This window comes from Eubalaena glacialis, chromosome 12 (assembly GCF_028564815.1).
Source record: "Eubalaena glacialis isolate mEubGla1 chromosome 12, mEubGla1.1.hap2.+ XY, whole genome shotgun sequence".
Lineage (NCBI taxonomy): Eukaryota > Metazoa > Chordata > Mammalia > Artiodactyla > Balaenidae > Eubalaena > Eubalaena glacialis.
Window position 1 is genome coordinate 676,513 of NC_083727.1, and position 8,825 is coordinate 685,337.

Here is an 8,825-nt window from a genome sequence, read left to right on the forward strand (position 1 = left end):
TGGAATGTCCTATAAATATCAATTAAGACCATCTTGTTTAATGTATCATTTAAAGCTTGTGTTTCCTTATTTATTTTCATTTTGGATGATCTGTCCATTGGTGAAAGTGGGGTGTTAAAGTCCCCTACTATGATTGTGTTGCTGTTGATTTCCCCTTTTATGGCTGTTAGTATTTGCCTTATGTATTGAGGTGCTCCTATGTTGGGTGCATAAATATTTACAATTGTTATACCTTCCTCTTGGATTGATCCCTTGATCATTATATAGTGTCCTTCTTTGTCTCCTGTAATAGTCTTTATTTTAAAGTCTATTTTGTCTGATATGAGAATTGCTACTCCAGCTTTCTTTTGATTTCCATTTGCATGGAATATCTTTTTCCATCCCCTCACTTTCAGTCTGTATGTGTCTCTAGGTCTGAAGTGGGTCTCTTGTAGACAGCATATATACGGGTCTTGTTTTTGTATCCATTCAGCCAGTCTGTGTCTTTTGGTGGGAGCATTTAATCCATTTACATTTAAGGTAATTATCGACATGTATGTTCCTATTCCCATTTTCTTAAATGTTTTGGGTTTGTTATTGTAGGTGTTTTCCTTCTCTTGTGTTTCTTGCCTAGAGAAGTTCCTTTAGCATTTGTTGTAAAGCTGGTTTGGTGGTGCTGAACTCTCTCAGCTTTTGCTTGTCTGTAAAGGTTTTAATTTCTCCATCAAATCTGAATGAGATCCTTGCTGGGTAGATTAATCTTGGTTGTAGGTTTTTCTCCTTCATCACTTTAAGTATATCCTGCCACTCCCTTCTGGCTTGCAGAGTTTCTGCTGAAAGATCAGCTGTTAACCTTATGGGGATGCCCTTGTGTGTTATTTGTTGTTTTTCCCTTGCTGCTTTTAATATGTTTACTTTATATTTAATTTTGATAGTTTGATTAATATGTGTCTTGGTGTGTTTCTCCTTGGATTTATCCTGTATGGGACTCTCTGTGCTTCCAGGACTTGATTAACTATTTCCTTTCCCATATTAGGGAAGTTTTCAACTATAATCTCTTCAAATATTTTCTCAGTCCCTTTCTTTTTCTCTTCTTCTTCTGGGACCCCTATAATTCGAATGTTGGTGCGTTTAATGTTGTCCCAGAGGTCTCTGAGACTGTCCTCAGTTCTTTTCATTCTTTTTTCTTTATTCTGCTCTGCAGTAGTTATTTCCACCATTTTATCTTCCAGGTCACTTATCCGTTCTTCTGCCTCAGTTATTCTGCTATTGATCCCATCTAGAGTATTTTTAATTTCATTTATTGTGCTTTTCATCATTGCTTGGTTCCTCTTTAGTTCTTCTACGTCCTTGTTAAATGTTTCTTGCATTTTGTCTATTCTATTTCCAAGATTTTGGATCATCCTTACTATCATTATTCTGAATTCTTTTTCAGGTAGACTACCTATTTCCTCTTCATTTGTTAGGTCTGGTGTGTTTTGACCCTGCTCCTTCATCTGCTGTGTGTTTTTCTGTCTTCTCATTTTGCTTATCTTACTGTGTTTGGGGTCTCCTTTTCACAGGCTGCAGGTTCGTAGTTCCCGTTGTTTTTGGTATCTGTCCCCAGTGGCTAAGGTTGGTTCTGTGGGTTGTGTAGGTTTCCTGGTGGAGGGAACTAGTGCCTGTGTTCTGGTGGATGAGGCTGGATCTTGTCTTTCTGGTGGGCACGTCCACGTCTGGTGGTGTGTTTTGGGGTGTCTGTGGCCTTATTATGATTTTAGGCAGCCTCTCTGCTAATGGATGGGGCTGTGTTCCTGTCTTGCTAGTTGTTTGGCATAGGGTGTCCAGCACTATAGCTTGCTGGTCGTTGAGTGAAGCTGGGTCTTGATGTTGAGATGGAGATCTCTGAGAGATTTTCGCCGTTTGTTATTACGTGGATCTGGGAGGTCTCTTGTGGACCAGTGTCCTGAAGTTGGCTCTCCCACCTCAGAGGCACAGCCCTGATGCCTGGCTGGAGCACCAAGAGCCTTTCATCCACACGGCTCAGAGTAAAAGGGAGAAAAAATAGAAAGAAAGGAAGAAAGAGGATAAAATATAGTGAAGTAAAATAAAGATATTGTAAAGCAAAGCTATACAGACAAAATCTCACCCAGAAGCATACACATATACACTCACAAAAAAAGGAAAAGGGGAAAAGTTAATATATCCTGCTCCCAAAGTCCACCGCCTAAATTTGGGATGATTCATTGTCTATTCAGGTATTCCACAGATGCAGGCACATCAAGTTGTTTGTGGAGTTTTAATCCGCTGCTTCTGAGGCTGCTGGGAGAGATTTCCCTTTCTCTTCTTTGTTCGCACAGCTCCCGGGGTTCAGCTTTGGATTTGGACCCGCCTCTGCGTGTAGGTCGCCTGAGGGCGTCTGTTCCCCGCCCAGACAGAACGGGGTTAAAGGAGCAGCTGATTCGGGGGCTCTGGCTCACTCAGGCCGGGGGGAGGGAGCGGTACGGAGGAGGCGGGGCGAGCCTGCGGCGGCAGAAGCCGGCGTGACGTTGCAGCAGCCCGAGGCGCGCCATGTGTTCTCCCGGGGAAGTTGTCCCTGGATCACGGGACCCTGGCAGTGGCGGGCTGCACAGGCTCCCGGGAGGGGAGGTGTGGAGAGTGACCTGTGCTCGCACACAGGCTTCTTGGTGGCGGCAGCAGCAGCCTTAGCGTCTCATGCCCGTCTCTGGGGTCCGCGCTGATCGCCACGGCTCGCGCCCGTCTCTGGAGCTCGTTTAGGCGGCGCTCTGAATCCCCTCTCCTCGCGCACCAGGAAACAAAGAGGTAAGAAAAAGTCTCTTGCCTCTTCGGCAGCTGCAGACTTTTTCCCAGACTCCCTCCCGGCTAGCTGTGGCGCACTAGGCCCTTCAGGCTGTGTTCACGCCGCCAACCCCAGTCCTTTCCCTGCGATCCGACCTCCGAAGCCCGAGCCTCAGCTCCCAGCCCCCGCCCGCCCCGGCGGGGGAGCAGACAAGCCTCTCGGGCTGGTGAGTGCTGGTCGGCACCGCTCCTCTGTGCGGGAATCTCTCCGCTTTGCCCTCCGCACCCCTGTGTCTGCGCTCTCCTCCGCGGCTCCGGAGCTTACCCCCTCCGCCACCCGCAGTCTCCGCCCTCGAAGGGGCTCCTAGTGTGTGGAAACCTTTCCTTCTTCACAGCTCCCTCCCACTGGTGCAGGTCCCGTCCCTATTCTTTTGTCTCTGTTTTTCCTTTTTTCTTTTGCCCTACCCAGGTACGTGGGGAGTTTCTTGCCTTTTGCGAGGTCTGACGTCTTCTGCCAGCGTTCGGTGGGTGTTCTGTAGGAGCAGTTCCACGTGTAGATGTATTTCTGATGTATCTGTGGGAAGGAAGGTGATCTCCACGTCTTACTCTTCCGCCATCTTGCCCCTCCCCGCTTGTCTACTTCTTGTTCGACTCTTCTTCCTCTTCTCACACCTTCTGTTGTAAATTCAGCACTTTTGTGGTTTGAGCTGTTCCCCCCGTCACAAGTTGAACGCACGTCACAGTCTCTGACACCGGCCTCTTTCCTGCTTCCCGAATATGCAGCAGCTGCTGGGCGTCACCTGCAGGCCTGGGCGTCCGCGGGAGCTTGGGAACAGTGAGCCGTTTCCCGTCGACCCTGCTACTCAGAGCCGGGCCTCACTTCAGTTCGGATCTGGTGGTTTTCAGTCCGTGGTGATTGTGAATCTGCCTTTCCCTGCCCTCTGTAGCTTGGAATCTAGAGGATGTGTGTGTGTGTGTGTGTGTGTGTATGTGTGTAGTAATTTGCCCTATGTTCCTCCAAAATTTATAATTTCATTGACATACAATTTATAGGTAGGTCATAAAGTAGTTGTATGTTTAACTTTTTTGAATGAAGTTGCTATGAGCAGTTTTGTACAAGTCTCTGGGTGGACATCCATTTTCATTTCTCTTGGGTGTATACAGAGGCGTGGCATTGCTGGGTCAGAAAGCTGGTGTAGGTTTAATTTTATCGGAAGCTGCAAAACAGGTTTCCAAAGCGGCTGTACCATTTGAACAATCGAGCATCAACTGTTTGGCACACACATGTGCACACACAGTACAATTAGGGTGACAAATGATAAAACAAAGCCGATGCACGATACGGAGCACGCAGCACGAGGCAAAGGCTCCGGAAAGCGAGCACAGTGCCTTGGTGAGGCGTTCAAACGCTGAAGTTGGCAGCCCTGGAGTCGAGCCTGGTCCCAGCTCCCATAGCTGTGGAGTCTGGGAAGAGTGCCCACCTCCAGCCACGGCTTCCTTGTCTGTAGAAGCGGGACAATAATCGTGTTTTCTTTGTAGGACTGTAGAGAGGACTGCATGAGGAAATTGATATAAAAGTTAGGTTCAGTGAGTGTTTGGTGTTGTTCCAAATATCTTATCTTTGGAAATAGCGGATGCAAAAGAGGTGTGGTCACTGTAATTTCCCTTGCTCACTCAATCTAAACAGCAGACAAGAAGAGTCCTGAATCCTGAGAAACCCTCCAAAATTACTGGGAGCATCCCTCACTGAGTCGGTGAGAAACGGCAAGGGTGGTTCCGAAGCATGTGTGGGACCAGAGGGCCTCTAGAGAAGCCCGAGTCCTTCAGGAAGGGCGTTGTCGCTGGCAACCCCGTGAAACAGAAAGTTCAGAGTCAGAGAAACCAGTTGAGAATCAGTCTGACACGTGATGACTGTACTAGTAACTTGTTCCCTACAGGCCCTGATTTCCTCAATAAAATGTGGGTTATTAATAATTTCAAGTGCACGTACCTCGGCCAGTTGTGATTTACGTAACTGTTGTGAAGTGTTTTGCAGATGGTGATATACTGTGAAAGTGTTACGGTTACTCTGGCCCGGTGGTTCTCAAAGTGGGGGCTCCTCTGGGAACCCATTAGAAACGCACATTCTCAGGTTCTCTTGAGACCTCACCCCAGTAGCTGCGTGAGAACTTTTAGGGCTAAGTAAACGTATACGCTTCAAATAAACACATGTTTGGGCCAGAGGGGAAAAGGCAGATATTTTATTCCTCTACTTTAGTTCAAAATGTATAAAACATCTATTTGTAGACTTTATTTCAAAACCACTGTTTAGCCAATGACAGAATCACTTGGAAAGTCTAAATTTGAAGGACTCATTGGTACATTAAAGTAGATTATTTTGGGAAAAGGAATCCACTTCAAGATCTTTCTCCTGCAATGTGGCACTTGTCTTAATTCCTAGTAGAGTTGAGAAATGTTGGAACATTTTGTTGCTTAATAATTGGAGCAGTTCTCCCACCTCGTGTGTGGCATCAGGATGGTGTCCTGACACCAGCATTTGTTCCTAAAATGCAGCATTCAATGGTGACTCCAGATATATATCTTTTAATATAGTAATACAATTAGAGAGGGATGTATGTTTTTATTTTTCATTTCATCAACAGCTATGGAGAAAATTCTAAATATTTGCATTGCTCAAATTCCAAGCTGATTAGTAGGAAGCAAAGTATAGACATTTCTCTCTCAAATTTATGGAAAAGGACAAAAAAAAAAAAAAAAACCACACCATTTTCACTCAATTTGGGACTTCCAGGTAAGGTTGAAATACAAAATCTGTACTCTTTCCTTAAAATTAGTCATCAAATATAAGCATATATATATATATATAAACATCTTTATTGGAGTATAATTGCTTTACAATGTTGTGTTAGTTTCTGCTGTATCGCAAAGTGAATCAGCTATACGTATACATATATCCCCATATCCCCTCCCTGTTGCATCTCCCTCCCACCCTCCCTATCCCACCCCTCTAGGTGGACACAAAGCACCGAGCTGATCTCCCTGTGCTATGTGGCTGCTTCCCACTAGCTATCTATTTACATCTGGTAGTGTATATATGTCCATGCCACTCTCTCACTTCGTCCCAGCTTCCCCTTTCCCCTCAAGTCCATTTTCTACGTCTGCCTCTTTATTCCTGTCCTGCCCCTAGGTTCTTCAGAACCATTTTTTGTTTTTTAGATTCCATATACATGTGTTAGCATACGGTATTTGTTTTTCTCTTTCTGACTTACTTCACTCTGTATGACAGACTCTAGGTCCATCCACCTAATGAGCATATATTTAAAACTGTTCACAGGGTATCGTGGAAGCTTATCATAGGAAATAGAAAGTATGAAGTAAATTCGTGAAGATGATAAACTTTCTAAAAGGGAAAAGAGAAAAGCACATTTCATGAAGTTACTTCCATGGCGTAGGTGGCGTTTTGTCGACCAGCTGCTTCTCTGATGCCTGATCAGCTGGCGAACATACTTGAGCTTTGCACGATGCCTTGCGGATCATCCGAGCCTGCAACGCGGAGCACCTGTGCGTTCTGTCCTCTGGGCGTTCGTGTGCAAAACCAGCTCTGGCACTTACTGCTGCAGACTGGCAGGACGCATGGACACGGTCACGGCCGTGGCCTTCAGCCCGGCCGCTGCCCAGGTGTGGTCGCCTCTGTTTCGTACAAGTCTCACATCATAGCTTTTCTATCTGTCGGCCTGTATTTTGGTGAAATTTTGTAATATTTAAGATTACATGCCAGCTTGCATCGAGTGCAGGGAGATGAACTTAGGAAATAGACCTTTACTGGGGAGAAAGAGAAATCGAGGGTGTTTTCTTTTACAGTGAAAGTGTTTGTCATTCGGTGCCGATGGACATTTGCTCTAACTGAAATATAAAAAAATAATGAGATATCCGTGGACAGGATCATTGAAGGAAGAAAGCAAGTACACGGCAAGTAAGGAAATGATTTTGAAATTCTCGTGAAAAGGATTTAGATGGAGAAGGAGGACCACAAAATTTAAAGAATCTTAATTAGGAGAAAGGATTAAGAGAAAGTAACATCAACTGCAAATCAACCCAGAAAAGTGAATGATCTTGTATTAAAATGCAGAGGGAGATTTTTTGGTAAAAGATGTAAGCAATGTTAAATATTAATGAAACTTGAGTATTTGGGAATATTGATTTCATTTTGTCCCTTTAAGTTTGAAGCTTTGATTCCGAGAGTGCCACTGCGGTGTGACTGTGCATGCGAGTGTGTGTGTGTACTTTGTGGAGCTGTACCATCGATGCTGTTTTCCGTACCTGCTTCCTTTCCCTGACACTGGATTGCTGCAGTCCAGGGCGTGTTATGGTGCCTGGCAACATAGTTTACCTTCCATTTGTATTGAATGTTGGAAAAATGAATAAATGAAGCTTGTCGTGTCCTTGACTACAGAGCTTCCATCGCTGTCACCTGAAGTCTTCTTTGTACCCCATCCATCAATGACCCTAATTTAGCCTTTGCATCCTCTGCCGATGGGTACTTAGGTTTAAATTTTTCTATCCTCTTATAAACAATACTGGGATGTACACTTGATTATGCTTCACTCATCCCCAAAATGAGGTTGTGCTACATATACTGTAGTGTACCAGCTTTTCTTAATTCATAGTATGCGTTGCAATTACCTATTTTAAATTTTTAGTGTGGTTTTTGACATTGTTGGATTCCTTTTTGAAGCCTTTCAGTAGCACAGCCAGTAATACTGAGGAGTGGTCATGAGTGACAGAGCCAGAAGATAAGAGCTAGGCTAGGAGGCAAGTAAGGTGTGTGGCAGGGGGCTGGGTGTGGTGATTGACAGGTGGAATACTGAAAATTCAGTGTTGGCCTCAAAATACCCTTTAGCATAAGTGAACAGAGGAACTTTTTTGAATACTTGAAAATTTTCAGTTAGAAAACGTTGTGTAGGTCTCTATTGCCATCGAGATTATTTTCATGAATAAAAGAAGCAAGTGTGACCTACGTGTATGAGAAAGAACGGGAGGAAGAAGGACCGGGTGCTTCTCAGGGACGCCGGCTCCTGACGAGGTGCCACCCAGGAGCCGGCAGTTGGAGAAGCCGACATTCTCGTTCAGCATCTCAGGAAACCACGAGGCCACACGGAACCTGAAGGAAGGTTTTCAAACGTTCATACTCTCTACCACACTTGTTTTTGTAGAACTGCTATGAAATTGGAGGAATGATGATAAAATAATGCAGTGCTAAATGTCTTTGTAATAGAAATTTCTAACGAAAAGCCTCATTGTTCCAAAGTCCTGTGTTTTGTCTGAGCACGATGATCAGAAAGATCTCTGTGAAGTAGCAACACTTCAGTAATGGACTCAAGGAGTGTTTAGCGGGCTTTGTCTCTTAGTACCGTATTTATCTGATTTAAGATGCATGCTCTCCGTTCACTAACATTTTTCCGAGATCAGGTGAACCTTAGCACCCTCGCGCTTCCCTTTCAGTGTGGAGCACTCTTCTGTTTCATGGAATCTCTGGTGCACCTCACACTGATGTTTAAAATCGTGTCCGCAGAACGAAATACTGGACTCAAGCTTTGGTTTTAAAACGTATACTAAATGGTCCATCAAACAATAATTTGAAATTTCTACTTGTAGAAAAAGACCGCTCTGAGTTCTAATCCAGGCCTATTAACATTTAAAATGCATGTTTAGGCATAGAGGGTGGCTTGGTCCGTTTCCTGACCAACAGACAGGGGCCTGGAAGGTTCACCCTCCACGGCTGAGGTGTCTGCATCTTGGGTGGTGATACTTAGCTCCTAGTAGGGGCAGGAGGGTAAAAACATGCAAGGGCTGGCTTTGTGGTAGGCACCTTGTAAATGTTCCCCTCTCCACAAGAGACAAAGCAAGTAATACCATAGGTGTACTACCACAGGGGAGAGTTACACGTGACAGATTAGTGGGATAGGTACGTGGCTCTAATTCCTCTGAATCTTGCAGATTGAATGCTACAGCTAAAATGGCTGCCCTCCCCCCTCCATCCCCTTCCTCATTTTCTTTATTATTATTTT

The 8,825-nt window shown here is 44.8% G+C and overlaps 1 long non-coding RNA gene across 1 annotated transcript in view; it reads left to right on the forward strand.

Annotated features, from left to right (window-relative positions):
* The window catches only part of LOC133102374 (uncharacterized), a 79,682-nt gene extending 72,803 nt beyond the window's left edge, over positions 1–6,879 (forward strand). Inside the window, exon 7 of the long non-coding RNA XR_009702932.1 lies at positions 6,092–6,879. This is a non-coding gene — a long non-coding RNA (uncharacterized LOC133102374). The remainder of the gene's footprint in view (positions 1–6,091) is intronic.
* The last annotated feature ends 1,946 nt before the right edge of the window (positions 6,880–8,825 follow it).